At 36.0% G+C, this 27,814-nt stretch overlaps 1 pseudogene; it reads right to left on the reverse strand.

Moving 5' to 3' along the window:
* LOC122139461 overlaps positions 1-26,384 on the reverse strand; it is a 75,556-nt pseudogene extending 49,172 nt beyond the window's left edge.
* Positions 26,385-27,814: the final 1,430 nt, after the last annotated feature.

The following is a 27,814-nucleotide window of genomic DNA, read 5'->3' on the forward strand; positions in this document are numbered from 1 at the left end:
TGAGATGCATACTATTATGAACTGCATACTACTAAACTATTAATAACACAAAACTAATTCTTTAACTGTGCAAAAAACAGCTGCAAACTGCCTTTAACAGAAGACAGAGATGCTGAATACATTAACACAACAACTGTTTCATGCATTCTTATTCATATAAAGGCACAGTCAGGGAAAAAACATGAAACCGCCAGAATCATAAAAAAAAAAAAAAAACCTTGATACAGATTTTTGGTCAAAGCACCTAGCACTAATATCTATAATCTAATAGATAGTCAGACAGATGGAACGACAGACAGTTGTGTTTCCTCCACACTCTAGCATCCATAAATGACCCATAAGATCAGGAATTGCAGACTGACAGAAGTTTGTGGACATTTATCTGATTTGCATAATTCCTTGAGGGAATCGGGCAATAGAACAATGCAAAATGTGCATGCAAATAAACAGCACTATCAGTGGTTGACTCATTTTTAGTGAATTCCCTCCCTAGTGTTTTAATCAGAGGGGCAAAGGATATATAGAGCAACCTCTTCCACAATCCTTAATCTTATAATTTCATGCAACACAGACAAGCCCCATTTGTAAAATTAAAACCATACTCACATGCACATTAAAAACCTGTATTAATTATCCTGTTCAACACAAAATGGATGTGCATCAGTATGGACATAATGACCTAAATCCTGAAAATCAGTTAAGACATGATTTATGGGAAAGAGCAGTTCCAACATTCTGCTTAACATCTCATTTTGTGTCAGACAGATGAAAGAATGAACGGCTATGGGTTCAGAACAACAAGAGTGTGGGTAAATCATGTCAATGTGAAATTTGTCAACAATCATCAAAATCATTCCTGAAAAATACATTGGCCAGTTTCTCTGACTCATCTTGCCCCCCATGATTTATGAATGGACAAGCAATATAACGCACCTTATCATGTTAAACTACCTTAATTATCATAACTAAACAAATAAGGCATGATAGAGTAAGAAACTTTCAAAACACACAGTTATGCCTACATATCAATCACTTGTCCATTTAGTAACCACAAAATCAGCTCACAAAACAACTATGATATATCATTCAAATGGCCCAGATTAATGTTTCTGTTCAAATCATGTGAGACTATACCATGTAAGATGCCACAAAATGTCATATTCATTTGGAAACCCCATCTCTCCAGTCTACTGCAATTCCAAATAGATCATAGAACAAAATAAACAATAAAGGATGACAATATAGAGAGAGTGGAAATCTACCTCATTTAAATATTATGTAGTATATGTGGTTAACAATTTCAAGTTCTGTTCAAGATTTCCTGCTGCTTTGTAAAACTGGTCTTTTTATAGAAATAGGCAAAAAGCCAAAATTAGTGCTTGCATTTTCTTTGGAACAATAATACAGGATGTGTGAAGCCAAACACTTAAACATCCCAAGAATCTCACTCTTGATGAGCAATTTGCACACAGCATGAACGTACAGCACCTGTGCACTCAAGTGATGTGCTAAATTATAGATTGTGTGCTTGAGAGACAGCTGACAAGAGTGGCAAATAGCACACCCAAGAGCCATGAGGCAAGAAGGAATACTACAACTTTTTATAAAAGAAACATTATGGAGTGAAAAATGTAGCTTTACTATTTTTTTTTGTATTTAATTACATTGTAGGCTGTTATGAAAAAAGAAATCCTACAATACAACTACTTTAAGGTGCAAAATCTTAAAATACATATTTTCAAATTCATAATGAACAGATTTTATAATTTATCATTTAATCAAAGCAATATTTCTCTGGCTGACAATGAGGCTTTTTGAATGAATGAATCTTGATTAGGGTAATGGCACTGAATAGAACAATGTATGTTTTATTGATTTATTTTTAAATAATCCTAAAATCTAACTGCAAAGTTTAATATTTCTCTATAAAAACTGATAAACTTAAGGATTTAAGATAATTCAAATATCTGAGGTAAGCTGTTTCTTCTTCTTCTTTTTTTTTTTTTTGAAAAATAAAGACAAAAGAACTTTGGAGAATAATTTATTTTTTAACACTGATATGAATCATTTAAAATGAGTTTAGATTTCAAAACACGGCCCAAAAATTGTATTGATTCCTGAAAGAAAATCAGGTTCAATTACCTGCAGTTGTCAACATTGTTCCTGGCAATGGCATGGTCCACACAGATTCTTCTGAGCTTATTAATTTCGATTATTTCAATGCATCTGGTGTAGCTGTGGAAAGGCTCAGCTTCCTGAGGGAACACAGAACAACAACAAAGTCTCAAGCAGTTTCTTCAGAGAAAAACAGAAAAACATCTCAGGCCTAAGGGTGAAAATGAAAAATGGTTACAAAGCAGCTATTCTGGGAGAAGAAAGTGCCGTACAACAAAGAGGTTGCATTTCAAGGCATAGTTAACCCAAAAATAAAATTCTGTCATTATTTACTCACTCTCATGTATTTCAAAAAAATCTGTATTATTTTTCCTTGGAACATAAAAATATGTTAAAGAATTGTTATAGAACTCTTTCCATACAGCAATTCATAGTGACCAAAGGCTCTCAAGTTCACATGACTTCCGCACTACATTCTGCTTGAGTCTTGACAAAATGCAACAGCTTTGTGTGATGAAAATCTGCACATTTTAGAGTGGCCTTTTATTGTGGCCAGCCTAAGGCACACCTGTGCAATAATCATGCTGTCTAATCAGCATCTTGATATGCTACACCTGTGAGGTGGATGGATTATCTCGGCTAAGGAGAAGTGCTGACTAACACAGATTTAGACAGATTTGAGAACAATATTTGACAGAAATAGGCCTTTTGTGTACATAGAAAAAGTCTTAGATCTTTGAGTTCAGCTCATGAAAAATGGGGTAAAAAACAAAAGTGTTTATTATTTTGTTCAGTGTAAATATATATAATATATATATATATATATATATATATATATATATATATATATATATATATACATACATACATTTTATTAATCTATTTCATTAGCTGTTCTGCGAAAAGAGAAAAAAAGCATCTGGATCCAGTCTTTGTTGTCTAGATGAATACATCTCAACCTTTCCTTTTTCTTCTCCTAACAGTATCTCAAGTGCCCGTGACCTGCTTCTAGCCGCCTGAAGGAAAATGAAAAGTGTGCCTGCTAGTTTCTCAGAGCTTTATCATCTTCAATATGTAGACCTTGACAGTTCTTTGAAGCCCTCTGAGCCAGTTTTTAGTAACCTGAAAATTACTGGAAAATTCATGTCCATTTTAATCCAATTTAAGTTGAAGGTGTCTCTGCGGTAAGTGGTCAGGTCATTGTGTAACATGACAAAGGCAAACCATCGATCTTTCCTTGTTTCCACATTATAATCAGAATTCCCAGTTGACCTGATCATAACTTAAAGTTTAGCATTATAATAACTTTTTTGGACTGAACTAGAGATAATTCAAATATCCAAGATGCCAATTAAGACAACTTTAAATTTCACGTTGATTTCACTTTAAATTTTAAGGCAGCATGAACACTTTAACTTATAAACAACTTTTTTTCTGAGAATAAGAGACTTTTCAAAAACATAAAAAAAAAAAATCAATCCCAAAAGTTATTTTATTTTATCACACACTACTGTTCAAACGATTGGGATCAAATTCTTAAAATTTTTGAAGTCTCCTACGTATGCTCATCAAAGTGGCATTTATTTAAAAAAAAATAAAAATAAAAAATTCTGTAAAAACTGTAATATTGTGAAAACTTACTGACCACAAACTTCTGAAAGGTAGTTTTTGTGATACGTAAACCTTTTATCCTGACCTTTAAAAATAACCTCACACATAATTAACTTACTTTATAAGGTGGAAACCGAAGAGGAAGTCCTCCAATGAAGAGACGGTCAGTTCTCTGTAAACTCACGAATGATGTGTAATTGCTCTGAATACTTCTGACAGTTCCAAAGCCTGTTATAGTGACTTCGGCTGCACATGGAGAAAGATATTGTCTGTGGAAAACAAAAACAAAATAACAAACAGTGTGATATGCATGTGGACAAATGATCTCTGTCTTGTTATAAAACAACATTTCAGGTCCCCGTTTCCTGAGTATCTCTTCACCTAATGGCTGTAAATGCACTCAATTAATGATCTTTAGTATTAATACCACAGACGTCTTTTAAGGCAATTCAGTTTATGTTAATAAGACACATTTGCTATGCCTAAAGGAGAACACAATTACTTTAAAAGCTAAGCACTGCTAATGCCCACTTTATCTGTTATTATTTTCCGCTTTTTTAATATTCAGACCAAAAACAGGTTATGCTGAATGAATCCTAATGACTGTGTTGTTTCCATGGATATGTGAAATACAGGAAGGCATTGAGAAAGAAAGAGGGTCCACAGTGAATTCATTAGCCAGTACATCATTTAAAATATTGTGGCTTTCAACTAGAACAGTCTCAGTGTGATTTAAGGCCATGCCATTTGTACAAATGGTTTAATTTGTTTTAAATATCAGAATATCATAACATAACTCATCAGATACAGCTTAAAAACAACTGTAAACTGTTTTATTGCCAGTTAAAAGTTAATTAAAATGGCTACTGTTGTGACACTGTAAATCATGACAGAAAAAAAAAACCCACTAAACAAAACAAATGATTTGCTATGCTCAAGGGCATCTTTCACCTGCGGCTAATTATTTCCCTTCTTCCTTTTAAAGACATCTTATGTGTCTCGGACAGACTGTTCTGGAGATGTACCCAAGCCTTGGGAGATTTCCAAAGCTTATTCTGCCCTTCCAAACAACAGGGGAGGAAAGATAATTACCTCAGTGTGGATTCTGGGATAACTATGTGCAGCTGGAGGATTGGCCTACAGATGCTCAGCTCATAATGACAGTATCCCCCCAGCCTTGATATCCGTCTTCTGAGGTTCAGAGAAGCCAATCTTGACTGATTTGTTAAGCCTGTATTTCGCAGGCTGTGGAGTTTTTCTCTTGCTTTGCTCTGCACCTCAGGAGGAAAGACCACCAGGCCCTGGACGTCCTCCCTCTGGAGCAGCCGGAGAGACTGTTAATTTAGAAGAACTCCACCAGAGCAGCCTGGCATCTCGCCAGAGAGCCACTGGTCCCATTGAGTCTCTGAGCAGACAGTTCCCCAGCAGGACACACAGAGAATGCTCCTTTTACTTAGAAATGCTTTAAAGGTGTCAATAAAGCACAGCACGGTCCTTTAAAGTGTTTCATGGTTTCACTCGGTCATGTGAGACATGAATAAGGCAGGGAAACTTAAAGTTGTTGCATTGTATCATTTTGTATTTTCCCCTGTGGTCCACTTATATCGTTTTGTGCACCAAAACTGGTGTTACTGAATTTCACATAACCTTTTTCCACCCTCTCTGTGAACCTCAGAATTAAACAGGCTGCTTTTGTGCTCCTGTGCCTGAAGAATATGATATGCCGCAGTTGGGCACAATTCAGAATTTTTTGCAGTTCATGAGCTTGAATTTGAGCCAAATTGGCCACGACCCACAGTATGTTTATTTAAAATATGAATTGGAATGACAGAAAGAGGAAACACTGAATTACCATTCAAAGAAATTCACACAACAGAAAAATCTAATTAGTGCAACAAGTTTTGTAAACAAACATGACTAAAACTAATTAAGCCTATTTATTTCCTGATTCGTAAAATATAATTATCTACTCAACTTTATCACATTCAAACAAGCCAACAATTTCGATTTGTCACTCCTGTTCTATAAAAATTATTTCTGTTATTAATATGCATGTTAACATGAATTTAGTGGTGGGAAAATCACTTTTAGCCTTTTCTGTGCAAACTTATAACCAACTTTGCAATGCCTTAAACCATAAAATGTCCAAATAAATGACGAGAACAATAATAATAATAATGACAATAATAATTTTTTTTTAACTGAATTTTTTTTTTAGTTTTAAAGAAAAAGACAAATACGTTTTTTTTTTTTTTTTTTTTTTAAATCAATCAACAATTATCTATTAAGCTTAATTTGTTCTAAACCAGGTATATTCCTTTAAATACTAACAGCACGTATGGCAGTGCACATTGTGTCTGGTTAGTGAATAAGACAGGTTTTTGACCTGAAATTCAGCACAATAAAGTGACACAACTGTTTAATGAATTCTCACCTGTATGTTTTCATAGTACAACAAAATCTATTTCAAAAGATCAAGAAAATTCTGATTTGAATAATACAACCCATTTTAAGAGATGGTCTCTCAGTCCTGTTTTCCCCCCTACTCAGTCTTGTTTTGACAACTCTCTTTCACACTAAGTCTTTGCTATTTGGCACAAAAGTAATGACTGATTTGTGCAGCTGGTGTATCTTGGAAGCTTTTCAAAATCTCTATGAAAAACAGACATAAACAGGCTGATGCACTCAAGATCGGGAGCTGGCTAAAGCGTTCAGATGTGAAGAGGCTGCGCTGTCTCTCAGAGACTCAGAATCTGATCAAATCTTTCAATGACTGTGTGACCATGCATTTTACTTTCTGCTGAATTGGATGAAAAGAAACAAACCTAATGGACCTGTGTGAATTGTGCTTCTGAACATTAAAGACCTCTCAGCAATCATTCAGCTCTCAGTCGAAATACCCAGGCCTGACAAATCTGGGGTTATATGGCACCCATTTACAGAATTGAACAAATGTAAGTGTAAGAGCTGGACAGAAATACTCTCCATCATGTAAATGAATAATATAATGTGTATATTACCTGTACCCAGGTCTCTGTCAGGATCTCAGTGCCAGTTGACTGGCTGCAACAGTTGTCCTGTTATTGGAAACTTTTTCAGGGGAACACTTCAGTATAGGGACCAATTCTCACGATTAACTAGGTGCTTATTAGCATGCCTACTATAATCATACTGTATTGGCTGTTTATTAGTACTTATAAAACATACATATATTCTGCATGAGCACATTCAACATCCCTAATCCTCAGTACCTAAACTTAACAAACACCTTACTAATTATTAATAAGCAGGAATACATTATTCATGACTGACTATCAAAAGAGCCTTTCTATACTCTAATTACTTTCTGTGGTCTATTTCAACTTATGGATAATCTACGAAAGGCTACCTTTACATTAACGACCAGTTACACCATCTGTTTTCTGTTAATGAACTTTTCCCATGTCCCTTATACAATTGGTAGACATCTGATTCATTTTAACCTCTATGATCTCAAACAATTCGGATACTGGAGGAGAAATTCTCTTACCTCAAAAGCACATGCTCATTTCCATCAGCGACGTGCTGTGCTATATTGATCCACGGAACTCCCTCCTTTTGATTGCACAAAAAGTCATACTGGAGCGTGTGGGAAAAACATATATCAGTATTTTCCATCTAATTATTTCTCATGCATATTCTTTGATTTGTAAAAGTAATGAGATAGCTTTGAAAAACAAACACACAAAAACCACAAATGTATATGCATTTGCAGAATTACCCAAAGCGTTCCACTGGAAATGTAGAATTTTATGAAGAAGATGCCTTTTTTGACACTGGCCGAATACAGCAGGGTTCCGTACATGGATTCAGTCCAGAATCTCACCGTGACACTGAACACACCATCAACTTCAATGCCTTCAAACTCCAAAAAGGATTTCCCAGAATATCTCCAAAAACTAATATCTGTAGGAGGGATATTTAGGCAGTTAAACATAGTGTGGATGTTATCTGTAACCAGAATTTGCATAGATATCGAAGGTTTTATTTCATTCTGGGGGTTAGTAAACAAAAACATTTTTTCATAATACAGCTGAATTAAATATATATTTAAAACAGGATTATTTCATCCTGGGTACGAGAAAATGTAGCCTTATGCTACAGTAAAACCTAATGAGAATAAACATCACAGAAAATTTGTTATCATGTCATTCCAAGTAAAAAAGTTGGCAACAACTTTATTAATATTCAGCACTGTATTGTGAAGTAAGCAGCTGTATTAGAACATGAGTCAATAAGAATAGAAAATTTGAATAAATTCTGAATAAAAATAATGAGTTCAATCTGAATAAACTGGAAAAACAGGGAATATTAATTAATGGAAAATAAATTTTATGGCAGTTATTCATAATACTTATAGAACAGTTTAACTTTTACTGTGCAAAGTAACATATTTCATTCTGCCACTATCCCTTTTTAATCGACTTCAGTGGATTTAACCAAAACTGAAGAAAGCACACAAGTAACACATTATGAACACTAGAAACCATCAAAGAATTGATACTCTCCACATTAAATTCCCCACGGTGAGCCAATATTTCTAAATTAAGACTAAATTGTTCTACCAATTGTGAATATTACAAGGTTACAAAGGATCACAGTGCTCTTAAAACTATGAATATGTTAATGCTTATTATGATAATGTTTAGCTCTGAGCAGAAAGAATAAGCATTACATATTATTTAACACAGATTTAATCCTAACATAAAATTAATACCACTTGTTTTTGCAGTATGCAATAAGTATACTGAGCACAGTTTATTTTATTACTGTATTTGGGATATGGTTTCCAATGCAGTCTTTCCTTACCTAAACTTCCATTTCCATTGTGATTTATAATACTGTATAAACAACAACAAACTATTTTTAATGTAGATAGGTTCACAGCAATCAGTAGACATTTAAATAATCATATTGCACTACATTCATACTGTATAAGCAACAAAAAAATTACATTTCAAATATAGCTAATATTGCATATTTGTCAAAGTTGTATCTTGTATAATCCGTGCAAACAGATTCTGGAACGTGCAAAATAATAAAAAGCAAAAAACACCGTAACCATTAAAGAAATCAAAGGATGAACACACAAAAAGAAAACTAAATAAAAAAATAGAACCCACTGAAATGTAAACTTTAACTGCATTGAAGATTTAAGTCAAATTAAAGTGGTGCCACAGATGCAGCTTGCAATGATATCTTCATTGCACTTTTCTCAACAGCTTTGAATTAACATTCAAAATCTTTCTGAAACTTTGGTAAACAGAAATTAAGTATACATTATATGGATGAGTCTACAAAACTTCAATCAATCTCACATATGATGAAGGAGTTTTTTGGGAGGGAAAATTGACTCTATAAACTGCACTGTCATCTGACTCACAAAAATTTCTGAAAGCCTGTAAATCCCCATTTTTCATTTTAAAGGTCTTTTATGATAATTGTGTCTGGTACAGTAGCTCCTTTCTCTCACAGGAGTTTGATCAAAGCTTAGAGAGATCCATTACCTGCCATGACTTAGTACATTTAAAAGGCAGTTTTTAGATCAACTTTAATTGGGGGGGGGGGGGGGGGTAGGAAAGGAAAGAGCCTCTTGTTTTCTGCAGTCAGTGGATTCTGTAAAGCCACTGATTTTCACCTCAAAATGTCCTTACCACTGTAGTGCATCTATTATGTTTAGACATGGCAGAAAATCTCTCATCTCATAATGAAATCTAAATGCATTATGTGTTTAACATTTCAAAGGATGCAAGCTAAAAAACACAGGAACAGGCCAGTTACCAGTGATAATGCAAAAAATAGCTGCTTTTCTCTTCAGCAAGTGCATGGTAAATGAGAACAGCTTGCTTGGAGAAGGTTTAAGAAGATCTCTCTACTGAGTAAACCTCTTTCTGTCAGCTTGAGGAACCTCATCCCTGTACCATGAGGGGTTTTTAGCGCAAATGAACAGTAACCCACAAGATACTTGCAGTAGCACATGGTTCGCCAAGAAAGGCAAATAAATTCCCATTGCAAAGAGAGCGAGAGTGAGTGACTGTCTGAGAAAAATTATACCAGCTTATTACATGCCTCATTTTAAGCCATGATATCCTGCTCTCTGTCATCCGCATCAGTCGGCAATTATGGGACATTTTCAGACTTCCACCCTCTTTGAGATCATTTAGAGTACTGATGCGGACAAACTTAAAAGACCGGCTCTGACTTGAGCAATTTGGCCTAAGCATTAGCGTTGGTCTGGAGTTAATGCCCTTCAATCTCAAACAGTTCCTACGAAAGGTCTTGCCTCGGGGTATTTTGCAATGAAACGCTCAATAATGTGGACCTGCCTGCGGTGTTTCTCCCTCCCCGTGATTGACCCATGCCAGGCTACAAAACAGAGCACACGTTTTGCGATTGCTGTCACGATTAATGGACCTACAGCAGATGAAGCCTTTATCAATATTTGCTTGACTTTAAATCTTTTTAATGCAGAAATCTTTTGATCTGCCGCTGAAGGTCTCTGGTAGCTTGTAGAAAAATCCCCATGCATCTGCTAAGTCCCACACTCCATAATAGGACAAATATCTCAGAGTGAGGCCTGCGACCGAAAGAATGGAGACTTATCGGGAAACGAGAGGCTGTGATCTCTGATTAATGAGGATGAATGCGGGGCGATTACGAAGCGTCTACCTTCTCCCTCCCCTGGTGTTCTAGGCAGGTTTACCAGCGTTGATGATGGAAAATCACCCCTCTGAGACTCAGCCATTCATTAATTTGAGATACTTGTTTGGACTGATATAAGGCTTTCACGCAGTCCGTGATTGGTGCCGGGAGGCAAACACTCACCTCATTAGCAGTTAACTCCACATCCCTTTTTGAAATCTGTATTTTAGCCACTAACTTCATCACGTGCTTGGCACAGTCTGCTTTCGCTCATTCTTTAACATTCAAATCAAAACTGGTCAATAGGGACAGGTGATTGTGAGCTCATTTGTCGGTTATTATCGACAGAGGGAGCTATAAAAGACACACTACAGGAAATCTCGAACATGAAATTCTTATTGGATAAAATAAGTCTGCAAACACTTTGAGGGTGTAGTTATTGCTCATGTTTGTGAAATGCTGAGTCTGCTGGATCGCTGCCAGTTGTGCTGATGAACACTATTATGGGATGTATAAATATAGATCTGTGTGAAGGGAAGAACAAGAGAGAGCGTGTGAAAATCAGCGCTTTCCTTACGGCCATTCAAAAATACTGCTGTTTAATGAATGAATGGTAAGCTCATCCATTAAAACTTTAGAAGCAGGGAAAGCACTCATGAAAAATAAACAAATGCAAGACTAACTTTGCACTTAAGCACCATGTTATAATTTAATCAGCTGCTTCTTTTATAGTTAAATAACTTTAATTATCATTCAAACATCATTATAGACTTTTGCTACTGTACATTTTTGCATATAACTCGCCTGCAACACCTGTGCATAACAAATGAGACCTCAAAATGTGAAACCTTTTAATTAATGCCATTTTCTACGGGATCATGATTGTTACCTGACAGACTATAAAACATGAAAAAAGGACACACTTAGACTTACATTGAAGAAAGGACCTAAACATAACCAATAGTAAGAAACCATCTAGCAAGCAACCACACAGAAACCCTACACTACCTGAAAAAAAAAAGCTACAAAACCTGTCACTGGGGCAGTTTTGAAAGGGTATAATTTAGGTACTAATATGCACCCTTTAGGTACTAATGTTCGTACCTGGAGTGTATACTAGTGCCTAAGTGGAATATTTTTACTTTCACCTCAGTGACAACTTTTGCACATTTTTTTCTGAGAGTGTACCAATAAAACCCAGCGATAAAATACTCTATAATATGGGAAGCAAAAAAAGTACTTACAAGCATTGAATGTACAATAATCACTGATTATAATATAATATGATAAAAGGTAATGCGTAGAAGTGTTACTTCTTACTATTCTAAACTGATTTCTATATATTTCTAATTTTCAAGTATGGAATTTCACAATGAGATAATCTTGATAAATCAAAAGACAAATTACAAATAAGAGATAATCTTTTTTAATTTTAAGGTATGGAATTTCACAATGAGATAATCTTGATAAATCAAGATTATAGTCATAATTTATCTGTCATGTGTGTATCTGTAATTTATAAAGATTTATACAACAAAAACATGTGCAAAAAGTGTCCCAAAGAAATTAAGACAGACATTACATAAAACTGAGATTTATAGGCCTCATAATTCATGTTAATGAGATACAGATTGAGCAGATTGAAACCATGATGAATAATTCAATGCTAGTTATGCAAATAAATTAATGATCATTTTCCTTTATTGCCATCTGATTTATGCCCTGTCTGTGTTCCCATCAGCCCATACATATACATGTGCAGGAATTCACAGAACCTCGTTAGACTGCCTGACATCAACATGCGATGACAGATCATATAAAGCAGGCACATTTGAAGTTTGTTTGATTATTCATACTAACGTAATGAGTTCATTCAAGTTTTTTTTCCTCTTCCAAATATGATGGACACACAAATTAACTTCAAATTTTGTCACATTTCCTGTGCTTTACCAAAGTGTTGCATCAACTGTTTGTCCAATCATTGCATTTGAAGTTACACGTCCAAACCAGCAAGACCTGACTGCCACTGACTGGTTTGAAGATATCAAAGAGGAACTCCTTTGTCTTTTGTTTCTAAAATATATTCTACACCGAGTACGCTGGGAACGCAGAGGAGGAGGGGAGGACAGCAGAAAGCGAGAGCAGAGGTATCATGCAAGTTCCTGGCTAATCTATTTATAGCTGCACCTAGGGCAAAAGATGTTTTTAGAGAGCGACCTAGATAGACATATTGATGAGACTTTGCTGGTCTATTTACAAATTACAGTATATGTTCTTTGTTGAATAATAATTTAAGATTGTAAAGACAAATACATTAAGTTATTATATTCTGAGACCAATGTTTGAATGTGGGGGAATTAAATGTACAAAACTGCAAAATAAATATTGCATCAGGCTTTCAAGACTTTGTCTGCTCATTGGCAGTCTGGTATCCTGCTCTCATTTTTACTATGACTAATATTTTATGTAATTGTAGGAGACCTCAACGTGCATTGGAAAGGAAAGGATGAATACCAGGATTGTGCGTCATTTAGAACTGAATTGAGAATGCCTTTTAAATTCAAATTCAATTCCTGAGTTTAAATATATTTTGAAAAGTGGCAGGAAACATGCAATTGGAATTGAATATATATTGAATTTAAATTTAATTAAGTTAATATCATCAAGCTGAAAAATATTTACTTGACATAAATAGACAGACAGACACCCATGAATTAAAAGAGAACCAACCTATTAAGACAAGTACCAACAACAAAAAACAAAACAAAACAAAAATCAAAACAAAACACCAAAAAATCTAACATGGAGATTGATAAATGTGCATTTCTTTTATCTAGAATTCAACTGCATCATATCAAGTCTGATTCACTGTTCTGTGAAAACGATCCCAGTCAGCTGTCCATCAAAAAATGTGTGCGATCCAAAGACTAAATGGATTTCTGAGTCCAACTTTTGGTGATAGATCTATCCCGCCATTTTTGAGTTAAGACTACAGCAGCTTCCTTGAGTTTTATCTTAATAAAAAATGGCCTCAATTCCACCCTGTCTGGACAATCGCAGAGCGATTACTCAGCCATAGTGTACCTCTCGGGCACTTGAAGAAAATTCCCATGGATGCCCAGGCAAACCTTTAAAGCTGTCTGTAGCATTTGCCTTCTGCATTGTAGATTCAATGATTTCTGCAAAGCGCATGTTTGGAAAATTAACTGCACTGTTCCCCGAGGGCACTGACTTACACACACTTTGTCTTTCTCAGTAGTGGCTGAAGAAATTAGTGATGATGGTATCTTAGAGCAAACATTCACGCCGTCATATCCAGACACATTTCTGCGCCCTCAAGAGATCCAAATGCATTTTCTCTGTTTACAACATTTTTCATTCTGTGGAGAGGTTTAATTCCATTGTGTTGTGCCCCCCAGGACCACCATAAAGTCTAGCTTAAATGTCAAAATCACTCTCAACATATGCCAGAAACACATTTACCTTTATTTTGGCCCTGTAACTGGTCTATTGATTTTTTTTGTGGTTCGCTTTGTATAGTGGCAATCTTAGATACTGTTCTAGCAGCACAATGTTCAAAAGATCAACTGTACAACAGAAACTCGCCTGTAACCGAGAGAATAACATCTCATTCTCACTCTTTAACGCTGTGAAATGCTGTATTTAGAAAAAAATACTTGAAGAATGGCTACGGGCCAGCAGTTCATTTCAAATCAATTCAGAAAGAAAGTCATGCTTTAGGGAAATTTAAGTGCATTCATGGGTTTTTTCTTCTAAAATAACTTGCTTAGACTTTGCTTCACCAAATTACCTTCAGTGATTTGACAAATTTAGCCTCCAGAATCCATTTATTAGTCCATTGTCAGGAAGTTGGGCTAGGATGGCTCAATTTCCTAAGTGATGTGGAAATTAAGTCTTCATGTTCCACACTGACATTTTGGCGCTCTACAATTCATTCACTGCTACCAATGGGTGTTTTGTGTCATACTCAAACATCTAGCACATAGTTCCTAATTAGCTGTAATTTTTCCAGCGAAAACTAATTGAGTTTGTTCAAACTATTGCTTCTTCAGAGAACATTAGTGGAACAAATGTGGAAAAAGCTCTTATTATCAGACATACCACAGATGGTGAGTGTTTATCTTACTAACATTTAGGGGCTCCCAGCTCATTTTGTAAAAGAGCAAAGCAAAATGTAGGTTATTTGGGAAATGTTTTCGGAATACACATTTCAAGGACTTTTTGTCTGACATTATGTTGCCTGTGGTAATGTATCTGTATGTTATTGTAGTCACTGATACCAGGGGAGAGCAAAGGCAATCGAAAATTCACAAATAAGAGTGATGACAATAACTCAGCACAAGCTCAGTAGGGCTCTCTCTCTCTCTAACTGAGAAAAAGCAGCGTGATCATCTCATTTCATGAGAAATTTCCCAAGAACTGAGAACTAAAAATAAAAGTTTCAAACACCTAAACATAATCTTATCAAAAGCATCTAATTAAAGATAATAATAATGTAGGTTCCACTTTTGCTTTAAAACACAAATTAGTTTAATAATAATGTTGGTTTTATTTTTGGTTTAAAACACAAATTAGTTATGAATGGTAAAATAATATATTTTGAGTTTATGTGTGTTAACTAGTTGGAATTAAATCAGTCAATTTAGTTACCATGATTCCTAAAAATATCTTCTTTTGTGTTACGCAGAAGAAAGTCCTTCATCAGGTTTGGAACAACATGGGGGTAAGTGAGTTCTGATTGCATTTTTTTCAACATACAAAATATATTTCTATATAAAAAATACACCATATTTTTCCAAATGATTGATAAGGGGTTCATAGATAATTGTGATAAATCTCTTAAGCAGTGTCAATAATCTCTTAGGTTTCCAAAGACAAGAAGATATTAAAGCTGATCAATCTAAACAAACCACAAAAGCTTATCGATTGTTTTCAATTGCACACGATGTCTTTCATTTACCCAGTCCTATGTCAGTACTGTGGAAGTTATTACTCATAATGTTAAAATGCAAAAATATTTTGCTTCCTTGCAAAGAGGCATGCTCTTCATAAGGAATTGATCATGATTCAAAGACATTTCAGACTCAAAACCAAAAATTATTTATGTAACACTTAGGATTTTATGAGGCTGCTAAAAAACATAAAAAAGGTATCACAAAACTACAAAATATTGCATATGTGGTTTTAGTACCAACCTGTCGGCAGCTCAGCGTTTTGTAAGTTCTCCACAGGTGCTAAAGTGGGTTGTAACTCTGGGTTGGTGTTGATGGTTCTCCACAACACGACTGAGATGGTAGAACAGAGGATGTGTCTGTCTTCACAGGGACACAGCTGACATTGCTGATGCTGTCCTTACAGGAAAACCCATCAGGGCATGATTGGATCAAGCAGTCATTGTAATTATATTCACAGACTTCCCCCTGAAACACAAAATGAAGACTTTTCTCACAACACAGATCTTTTCTCTAAGTGTTTTTGAAATGCCTGCTGGGATGTGGTTTGATGCCACATTCAACCATATTGTCAGTACAATAATAAGGCAGTCAGGGTTTCAGAAATAATTGCAGTAGTATGTGGCATTATGGTGAGGAAGTACAATGTTTGATGCAATATGCTGAAATAAGTGCAGTGTACACAACTAAAGGCTGGGGGCATTAGAATTCAAGCATGGTGCAAAACTCACATTGGGCCGAATAGGAGTATAAATTACACTAAGCTGTCATCTGTCATCTATATATGTCCTAGTTTTTCTTATATAAAATTTATGGACATGTAGTATATATCACACCCTGTGCATTTAAGATTTTAGGTGTTGATGTGAACCTATACGTATCATTGATTCACAGCATTGAGCATCTTACAAAACATTTGGTTACTGATGCCACTGTAAATATCCAGTATTCGCAGTTGTTTCTCACTAATTTCCGTTATATACTGTATGTATATATACACATACAGTTAAGGTCCAAATATTTGGACACTGACACGATAATTATAATGAGATAATTGCCGCTCTGTATGCCACCAGTAGCCTAAAATGCCAGTGTCTGTTATTATAAAGTGGGGCAATTCCAACTTTGCAAGGACAGTCTGGCGCTTCTGACTCACAGCCTGTAAGTTTTCATATTTAAAGGATTTGCCACTGACAATTCAAACGCGAGAGTAGTGCTTGTTTGTCGTTTCTACGATCACAAATGCAGACATGGTTTTATGTTTATGCAGCACGATACGCAACGCAACGCATAAAAAGACAGTATAAGTCATTATAATCAGTAATTATGTCCCCACTGGATGCAGCAAATGCCTCGTTTATAATGGGTTTTACTGGTTTCGTCTCATAGCACCGGGACACACTGCATCACAGTATGGTAAGGGGTGTAACATTTCCGTCACACACTTGAGGTATTTGGCCAATCACAATGCACTGGATAGTTGGCCAATCAGAGCACACCTCGCTTTTCAGAATGATGAGCATTGAAAAAAATCAATGTGTTTCAGAAAGGCGGGGCATAGAGGAGAAACAATAATGTACATTATGTGGAAAATTATGTGTTTTTTGAACATTAAACCGCATAAACACATTGCATTACACCAAATACACAAACTAATGTTCTTTTTAGCAACGTCATATGACCCCTTTAAATTAGAATGCCCTTCCAGAAGTGGTCTGGCTTTTTCAGATGTTTTTTGGCAAAGTCTAATCAAGCCTTGTTTGCACCATGTGGTAAACTCTCTGTATTTGCTCTCGTGAAGTCTTCTCTTGATTGTAGGCTTTGACAGTGACATGGCTACCCCCTGGAGAGTGTTCTTCACATTTCTGGATGTTGTGAAAGGGTTTTTCTTTATCATGGAGAGGATTCTCCAATCATCCACCACTCTTGTACTCCGTGGACGTCCAGGCCTTTTTATGTTGCTGATTTCACTAGTGCAGTGGTTCCGAACCATGTTCCTGGAGGCCCCCCAACACTACAGCTTTTCAATGTCTCCTCAATCAGGTCATCAGCTCATCAGTAGAGACTCCAAGACCTGAAATGGGTGTGTCAGACAAAGGATAGATGCAAAATGTGCAGTGTTGGGGGGCCTCCAGGAACGAGGTTGGGAACCACTGCACTAGTGCATTCTTTTTCTCAGAATGTACCAAACTATTGATTTGGCCACTCTCAATGTTCCTGATATCTCTCTAATTGATTTGTTTTGCTTTTGAAGCCAAACAATTGTCTGTTTCACTTGTATGGACAGCTCCTTTGACCACATGATGTGGGTTCACAGCAACAGCTTCCAAATGCAAATGGCACACTTAGAATCAACTCCAGACATTTACCTGCTTAATTGATGCAGAAATAACGAAAGAATAGCACACACCTGTCCATGAAACAGCTTTTGAGTCAATTGTCCAATTACTTATGGTGCTCTGAAAAAGAGGGGAGGTACATATTAAAGAGATGTAATTCCTTAACCTTTGCTCCAATTTTGATGAAAATACCCTCAAATTAAAGATCAGAGTGTGCACTTTAATCATATAACTGTAACTTGAATATGTTTTGGTCAGCAGCTAAAATAATAAAAATTGTGCCTGTGTCCAAATATATATGGACCTAACTGTGTATGTATGTATATAGGCTTACACACACACACACACACACACACACACACGGTGATATATATAATATATATTGTAATATTATACATGCACTTCCATTTTAAGATAAGAGTAGTTACATTAGCATTTATATAATATCTTATTGCTCATCTTTTTGTTTAGTGGTACTTCGACAAGCAACACTGCAGAAACGAAAATACAAAAACAGGTAAATGGCATGCACATTCTGCCATTGATAAGTGACATCTGTGCTTCCCCACACTTGAAAAACACCACTGGCATGTTGAATACTAAAGAACTCTGCTGCCTACCATCCTGAGGACGTCAAGGATATTTAAAGGCCATCGCAATATTGGAATGGAAACAAACGGATGGCGGATACTTGACAGGAGAAAGACAAACAGCATTGCATCTCTCTCAAAATCACCTCAGGGGAAGATGAAGAGCTCAGGGAGGAGAAGGAAGGGGAGGGGGGACTCAGTGTGACTTACCACAAATCCAGGCCGACAGAAGCAGGTGTATCCATGGCAGGCTCATTCTGATTGCACATTCCCTGGTTGCACGGTTGCAGCAAGCACTCATTAATGTCATCTTCACAGTGAAGGCCTGTCCAACCTACCAGGAACAAAAACCCAGAGTGCCCCAGTGAGCCCACCCCGCAAGCAACAACCCCCACCTCTCTCTGCCAGTCTCATACTTTTTCTACACCATCTCCATTCCTGCTTCGTTTTCACATTCTGAAAAGCATCCACACACGCACACATACAGGCTGAATACATTTTAATACTCTATGAGGCTTGTGTCTGTTTCAGTAGCCTGCAAGAGCAAATTACTCCCCGGAGGAACCTAAGTGATTTTTGCATGGGGGAAAATCAAGATGCATGAAGCAGAGAGTTTTCATAAACCTTTATCTCTCTTGTGTTCTTCAGATATAAGACTATCAGGAAGGTAAAAAAAAAAAAAAAAAAAAAAAAAGATACTGCTGAAAAAGTTAAAGTTTTTATTTTTTATTTCTCTGCAATAACAAACACTAGATAAACAAAAAGTGCATCATGCTAATAATGCAATTTGAAACCATTAAACAATACTGTTAATAAAACTGAGTAGATAAAAAAAAAAAAAAAAAAAAAAAAAAAAAAAAAAAGGAAAATACACTATCATTAAAAAATCTGGGTCAACAAAATTGTTGTTTTTCCGCTCCCAAATTAAGTCTCCTATACTCACCAAAATTGATCTGACCAAAATAAATAATAATAATGAAAAAAATTTAATATTGTAAAAGTGAAATATTACTACAATTTACAATAAGTGTTTTCAATTTTAATATATTTTCAAATATAATTTATTCCTGTGATGGCAAAGCAAAATTTTCATTATCATTACTCCAGTCTTCAGTGTCACATAATACTTCAAATATCATTCTAATATGTTGATTTGGTGTTCAAGAAACAGTTCTTATTATTATCAGTCACGTTACGCTGCCGGAAGGAACATGGAGCTGTGGATAATTGCAAGAGTCTTTATTAATCCAACACGGGGTAAATCCAACAATCAGGGGAACACAGGTGAACAGAATCAAATTAACACAATTAACACGAACCTGGGTAATGGGGAGCAAAACACACACACAGACAGTCCAGAAGGGGGTGGGGGGTGGGGGAATAACTTATCAAAAAGATTTCCCAAATACTTTCCATCTGTCATTGGTCAGTACAAACAAACAGTTCCGCTCCCAAACTCACACCATTGGCTGAGTAAGTGTTGCTGACCGAGAATTGTTTTTATTGCAAAATACACATCAAGATATTATTTACTATGTCATTAACCCTGTCTATAAAGCATAAGCCAAATACAGTACATACAGTATAAAGCAAATAAGAGGTAACCCACTTTCTTCATACCTTTATATACTATATTGCATTATATTATGTATTTTCTATAACATAAATGCCTCACCTGGTCGACAGTGACATTGGTAGCCATTGATGAGGTCTTGGCAGATGGCCCTGTGAAAGCAAGTCTCAGAGCAGCATTCATTCATCTCTACCTCACAGAAATCTCCCACAAAACCTGACAGGAAGCCGTATAAAAGGATTCGTATTTTTTCCTCTTTTAAAAGTGAGTCATATTTTTTTATTTTTTTTTATTCTTTTATTTAAAATGTATTTTTAAGAGTTTTAAGACTTTCTGAGCCACAGCCTTGAGCCCATCAAAAAAGCAAATATTCAAAAGGAAAAACATAATTAATGACAGACATATGGTCAGCTAAGCTTGTGAAAGCACTGCCACACAGATGGTGAGCAAACTGAGAAACATCTCATTAACAGTTTGTTGGCATATAGCAACATTTTTAAATGTCTCCTGGAATTTTTTAAGAATAGTTCAATTATCTGCACCCTTAAAACTCAAGTTCTGTAAAGTGAAACTGGGTTGACATACTTTATGGTGATTGTATTTGCATCCAGTGCATTTTGTAGTCATGGTGATAAAGATGATTATGAATAGATATTTTGGTATACTACAGCGCTTTGAGCGGTTCACATTTAAAAGCTCCTAAATGCACATTGTAAATGGTAGAAAGGACAACTGTAGCTTAAACAATTTTTTAAAAATGCTTCTGCATAAATTATAAATCAACTAACATGAAAAGGTGTCAAAACAAACATAACATTTGTAAGAATATCAATAAATATCAGGTCAAGACGAATGATACTTAAAGATATTCCTTCCAAAGTGTCCAGAGGCGTTCTGAAAAAGCACTTCCTAAAATAGCTTCTGTAACAGTCTAGTATGTAAATAAATGCATGAATACATACATACCCCTGAATTTGTGAACAAAGATTTCACAAGAAACTTTTGGCTTTTTTAACAGTCTTTTTTTAAAATAAATGCATGAATACACACACACACACACACACACACACACACACACATAACACACACACACACACACACACACACATATATATATATAGTGCTGTGAAAAGGTTTTGCCCCCTTCCTGTTTTTTTTTGCATATTAGTCACACTTGAATGATTTAGATCAACCAAATTTGAATATTACACAAAGATAACCCAAATATATATAAAAAAAAAATCATCATTTTTGAAATGATTTAATTTAAGGTGAAAAAGCTGTCCAAACCCCGTCTGGCCCTACGTGATAAACTAATTGCCCCCAAACTCTAATAACTGTTTAAGGTCATTCCACAGCATCTCGATCGGATTTAAGTCCAGACTTTGACTTGGCCACTTCAAAACCTTAATTTAGTTTTTCTTGAGTCATTCAGATGTGGACTTGCTGGTTTGTTTGGGATCATTGTCCTGCAGCATAACCCAATTGCGCTTGAGGTCATGAACTGACAGCTGGACATTCTCCTTCAGGATTTTCTGATAGAGTACAGAATTCATGCTTCCATTAATTATGGCAAGTAATCCAGGTCCTGAAGTTGCAAAGCAGCCCCAGATCACATTACCACCACCAGGTTTGACTGTTGGTATGAAGTTCTTATTATGAAATGCTGTGTTGGTTTTACATCAGATGTAACGGGACAAAACTTTCCACAAAGTTTAACTTTTGTCTCTACTTTTAGGCCACAGAATATTTGCCCAAAAGCCTTGGGGATAATCAAGATATTTCTTTGCAAATGTGAGATGAGCCTTTGTGTTCTTTTTGGTCAAAAATGGCATTTGCCTTGGAACTCTCCCATGGATGCCGTTTTTGCCCAGTCTCCTTCTTATTGTTGAATCATGAAAACTGACCTTAACTGAGGCAAGTGAGGCCTGCAGATCTTTAGATGTTGTTCTGGGTTCTTTTATGACCTCCTGGATGAGTCTTCATTGCACTCTTGGAGTAATTTTGGTAGGCCGGCCACTCCTGGGAAGGTTCACCACTGTTCCAAATTTTCTCCATTTGTGGATAATGGTTCTGACTGTGGTTCGCTGGAGTCCCAAAGCTTTAGACTTGGCTTTATAACCCTTTCCAGACTGCTACATCTGTTCTTGAATTTCTTTAGTTCATGGCATGATGTGTTGCTCTTTAAGTATGCTTCACTTTGTCAGACAAGTTCTATTTAAGTGATTTCTTGATTCAACAGGTCTGGCAGTAATCAGGCCTGGGTTTGGCTTGTGAAATTCAACTCAGCTTTCTAAAATAATGTGGTTAAATCACAGTTCTTTCATGATTTAACAGGAGGAGGCAATTAATTTTTCACGTAGGGCCAGGTAGGTTTGGAAAGATTTTTTCCCTTAATAAATGAAATCATCATTTAAAAACGACATTTTGTATTTACTTGCATTATCTTTGAGTAATATTAAAATTAGTTTGATGATCTGAATCTTTTAAGTATGACAAATATGCTAGCATTTAAAAAAACAGGAAGGGGGGAAAAAAACTTTTCATGGCACTGTATACCGTATAAAATGGATATGAGAAAAGATGTTTAGAGAATGTTATATTTTTCATTTTGTATGCATACTAGTGTTTGCATTTAATAGCCCTTTATTTGAAATCAGATTTTTCAGGACTTTGACAGCTCCAGGAAACCTCCACTTTAACCAAACTTGTACCAAGATTCTCAACTGTGGTATGAAAGATATTAGAGAATTATTTTATATACTATTTTACTTTGGCCATGTTTACACACGTATTGTGTAAAGTATACAAATTTTTTATAAGGGGCCCTATTTTAACAATCCAAGCAGATGGTCTAAAGCGCACGGCGCAGGTGCACTCAGGGCGTGTCCGAATCCACGTTTGCTAGTTTAACGACGGGAAAACGGTCGGCACGCCCGGTCGCATGGTCTAAACGGGTTGTCCCTTTTCTTTTAATGAGTAATGGGGTTTGTTTGGGCGTAACGTGCAATAAACCAATCAGAGTGTCATCTCCCATTCCCATTAAGAGCCAGTTGTGCTCGTGCCATGACGGATTTGCTAGCGCAAAGACAGAACGCGTCTCAGAGAGGAAACGGCGCTGCTCGTGGGCAAGCAAATAGGTAGCTCTGATACATGCGATGACTATCCATTATGACATGTAGGCATTTTTTATATTTATGTAGCCTACACAATAATATTATTTTACATTGTAATCCTTTAATTTTTAATATTTGGCATGTTTGTGTGCTGCTGTGCGTCCCTGTGTATGTAAAAAGCAGCGTGTACGCGCGTTGTGGACGCGTCTATACTAACGCGCTCTTTAAATAACAAACAAAAACATTGCGCCAGACTTTAGACCAGGTTTGAATTGGTCCATGGCGCAATCTATTTTCAGTTCCTCAAAATAGCAACGTGTCAACAATGCACACGAACACACCTCTTTTTTTAGACCAACACGCCCATGAGCGCACAAATGGACGCAAATGCATTCGCTATTTACACAACGCAGCAAAGGACGGGAAAATGAGAACTGCGTCGGGCTGAAACTAGCAAAAACACTTGCACCGCATTGCACCGGGTATATGATAGGGCCCAATATTTCATAGAAATATTGATATATAATTTCTTTCCCTATTCACTTATTACTGTATGTCTCCATAAAATGCCTGATAAGCATTAAGTCCTGGTGCATATATATGCACATTCAGCTTACGCCAAATGAGAGGCAATTTTTTCTTTATGTGGCAGGTTTAATGGCTTTCATATCAGCCCTAAATCTGTTCTGAATCTTTAACATTATGCAAAACGATGGAAGCAGATTTAAAATTGATTGAGCTCCAATTTTTTGGTCTTTAAAATGTGTGCTTTTGTCCATTACCAAATGACACAGGCTTTAATAAAATTGGCCTGCGAGTCATCAGTCCGCAAGTGATTTCAAATAAGCATAAACACAAAGTTGGACGGGGGCGTTTGTTTTCCATTTGAGAAAATCAATCCAATGAGGCCTCATTTGGACAGACAATGCTTTCTCATTCCACAGCTGTCTGTCTGTCCATGCATCTGTCCACCTGACACAATGAGAATTGCAAATAGCATTATCACCCGGGCTAATCAGAGACTCTGGACAGGGGGCTTATTCACATTAGAATATTGTCTTAGGAGGAAGAGATAATGAGATATGTTATGTGTTGGATGGGCCCTCTTATGCAGAATGTGCAATGCGCCACAATGTAATTTTAGCCCTTTAGTTCAGCGATAATGTTGTAGCAGCTGCTGCATAATCATCCACTCTGGCAGACCTTTAGAAAAAGAACCAAGAGAAACTGTGGAAATGTGTCTGGATCAGCGTATGGCAGTTTTAAAATCTAAGTACAATGTAAGTTTGTTTAGCGTGCTCTTACTTGTTAGTGGTGTTTTGTTTGTGAACAAATTAGTGGTTTTCAATGAATTTAAGTGAACAAATTATTTCCAGTCTGATTGTTTATAGTTACTGAGGGTTGCTGCAGGTTTGATTAAGGTCCATTTAAGTCAAGTCAAGTCACCTTTATTTATATAGTGCTTTATATAATACAGATTGTGTCAAAGCAGCTTTAAAATGTTAAACAGGAAAATAGTGTGTTAATAATGTAAGAGGACAATAACAATTGATTGTTGATTTAGTGATGTCATCGTCCAGGGGGCTGTTTCATAAAACAAGTCTTATTTCAGGCTTATTTCAGTATTTCTGACTTATTTTCACTTGATTTGGTTTCATAAAGCAAAATTACCATAGCTCAGGCTCAGTCACTCTGGCAACTTATGCTGGGAAACTAACCTGGTCCGGGGCAGGCTATAGGCTAAGCTGAGTTCCTCTAACACTGACCAAGAGGAGCACATTGATATTAAGGCGCTGACTCTCTTACATACAATTATTTGACGTTATCAGTCCAAAAATAAAAGTATACAGAAAATGCATCTTAAACCTAGTCCTGGGCGATGAAACGGTATCGATATTTATCGACGGTACACCATCTTCAATAACGATAGAAAAAATGTTCGATATAGTGCACGATGTGCACGTGCTTTGAGTTACGCAGACAGAACACACAAACACAAGCACGTATGCTGAATTGAGTGCTGTGCCTGCCTGTGACGAGGAGATTGTGAATAATAATAATAAAAAAAGAATATTAGTCGAATTTAAAATAAACATTTGCATTTGAATAAAAATAGTACAATCGAATGTTAGGTGTGCGTCAGGGAGCGTCATCAGTGGCACACGAGATGCGGTGATGATGATGTAAGTGACATTTTTGCATTTTGTTAGTCTAGCCCACGAGACATGCAATTACCGCGTTATTCATACAAAATATTAGAGAACCATAGTAGCTAAATGTGTAAAAGATTTTGGTTGAAACTGAAACCAAGCCATTCACACAGAACGCAAACTCAGCGAATTTTTTAGACTGACAAATATGACTGCTGCATTCGCATCACACAAGAGATGTAGCCTATAGAAAGCCATGTAAAGTTAAAAGAGTTTAAACTTTAAGAAACCAGGTCACAAATTTATTAAGGTTTATTCCTTTCCATTGCGTCTCATATGTTTTTAAAGGCAATCTGTGTGATGGGAGCGATTTGGCTCTTGTTTTAAGCAATGCATAAATACATGATGCTGTTTTGTTCATAATTGTTTATGCAATTTACAAAAATTATATTTGATTCATGAGGTAATTTAGACGTAATGCACATTTTTTTTAATATACAGTTATTTTCTTGCGTTGACAATTAATGCGCTGCATTAATTTGCTCATTGCGCCCTCCTGTGGCCTCGGGAGACCAGACAAAAGTTTCCTTCAGACCTAATCTGCATATAAAACTACGGAGCCCCGCACATGACATGCAAGAAAAAATAAATAAATTGTGCGCAAGATTTACTAATTCGTTCCCTCAATGTAGTAAAACGTGCACACGATTACTATTGCGTTCCCTCGATTTACTATTGCGTTCCCTCGATTTGCTAAATCATGCGCACGATTTAGCAAATCGAGGGAACAAATTAGTAACTCGTGTGCACAATTTATAAATCGAGTGAACGAAATAGTAAATCGAGGGAACGCAATAGTAATCATGTGCACGTTTTAGCACATTGAGGGAACGAATTAGTAAATCGTGCGCACGATTTAGCGTACTATTTTTTCCTGCATGCCATGTGCTGGGCTCCGTATAAAACATTAGAAATGAGATATGTTAAATTTTTATTTTGTGTTTGACTGTTAAAACAAAAATATTTGTTGTTTGTTTCAATAAACTGGGTTAACTTAAAAATACAGTGGTTAAATGATTATAATAAAAAAAAAAATCGTTCACTCACGTAAGCCTCGTCCTCTCCTGAAATGCAAAATGGATATATTTGCATGACTTTCTAACATTTAAAGATGAAAAAATACATGTAACGTGTCAGTTATGCATTGAGGAAAACACGTCTCAAATGCATTAAACGACACAAATATTCGCTGTTTGCCATGGTGGATCGATTTTATCCATGATCGACATTAAGGGCTGCTTAAGATTAAGCGTGCACATCAAATTATCCTGACTCATTGAACCTGGATCGAATTAGTGAGATTGCATGAATTTAAATCGTCATTTACGAAACCACTTTAGTCCCGATTGATTTGTTAGGTTATTTCAAGTCAGGTTTTGAACTTTAATCCCTGCTTTTCTTAGCGTCTTTTATGAAACAGCCCCCAGCTCAATCCAGTTCTCTACAAAGTGTCTGTGCAATCAAGCCTTGACTTGATTTTCCCCTAGAAGACTTAAATAAATGTATAATGATTTAAGAATATTTAGATATTTGTATTTGAAAAATACTGAGCAAGTCATTCATTTTAAGGAATATGCAATATTTAATTCCATGACTTTGTGATTTTAATACCCGTGCACTGATTTGAGACTTTTAAGGCCTTAATTTACCATTTCCAAAAAGCATCGTAAGCATAAGTAGATCAAAGAAACCATTACCACCAATGGTCTCTACAATCAAATGCTGTTTCAATACAGCCCTGGATAGGAAATGCTTTCCACAAGGCACCAATAAATTAGGATGACAACAAGAGCAAAATTGTTGAACATCATACACAAAAACATCAGAAGTTCCATCTAGAGTCTTGTTTTTACCTGCATGTGAAGCTGGCCCCAGGTCCATCCAGATGTCCAGATTAAAACACAATGAGAAATTAAGAGACGTCTGCAGACACACATTGTGGTCAATCTCACAGTCCTTCCCAGTGAAACATATGCATATGCAGGCATATTTGTCCTGAAGATCCACACATGAGCTTCCATTAAGACAAGGATGAGTCTCACACTCCTAATATAAAAAACAGAAATAAGGGAAATTGCAATTAACTTTGCAAAACAATATTATATTAATATCTAGGTCATGACACCATAATATTTGTGATTCTTTTTGCATAATGAATACATGCACTGTATACTGTATGCACCGTATATCACAACATATATGGTAAGTGAACATTAAATTTTTTTTTCTCCATTCCTAATGGATGTCAGTTTTATTATGAAAATTAACCAAAATCCCATGTATACTAATGATTTCTTTACACAAAACCAATATTTCAAGGATTGGTAGTCAAATGTTTACTAGAATTTTTTACTGAATCACTTTTACTGCTTGATCATACCATTTTCCTAGTGCACTAACACAGTTTTTACTGCATGCGTATAGCTAAATCAAATTACATTTCTGTGATTTAAAGATGCTCATATAAAAAGATATATGGTACATTAGTGGAGTTGATACTGTAAGTGAGTATACAAACAGAATGGCAGATCTTGTCCTATAGTCATTACGGGAGCAAACAGCTAATGATTTATTCCAAACAAGCCTCTGAAGCCCTCCAAACAGCC

Source organism: Cyprinus carpio, chromosome B13, assembly GCF_018340385.1.
Source record: "Cyprinus carpio isolate SPL01 chromosome B13, ASM1834038v1, whole genome shotgun sequence".
NCBI lineage: Eukaryota > Metazoa > Chordata > Actinopteri > Cypriniformes > Cyprinidae > Cyprinus > Cyprinus carpio.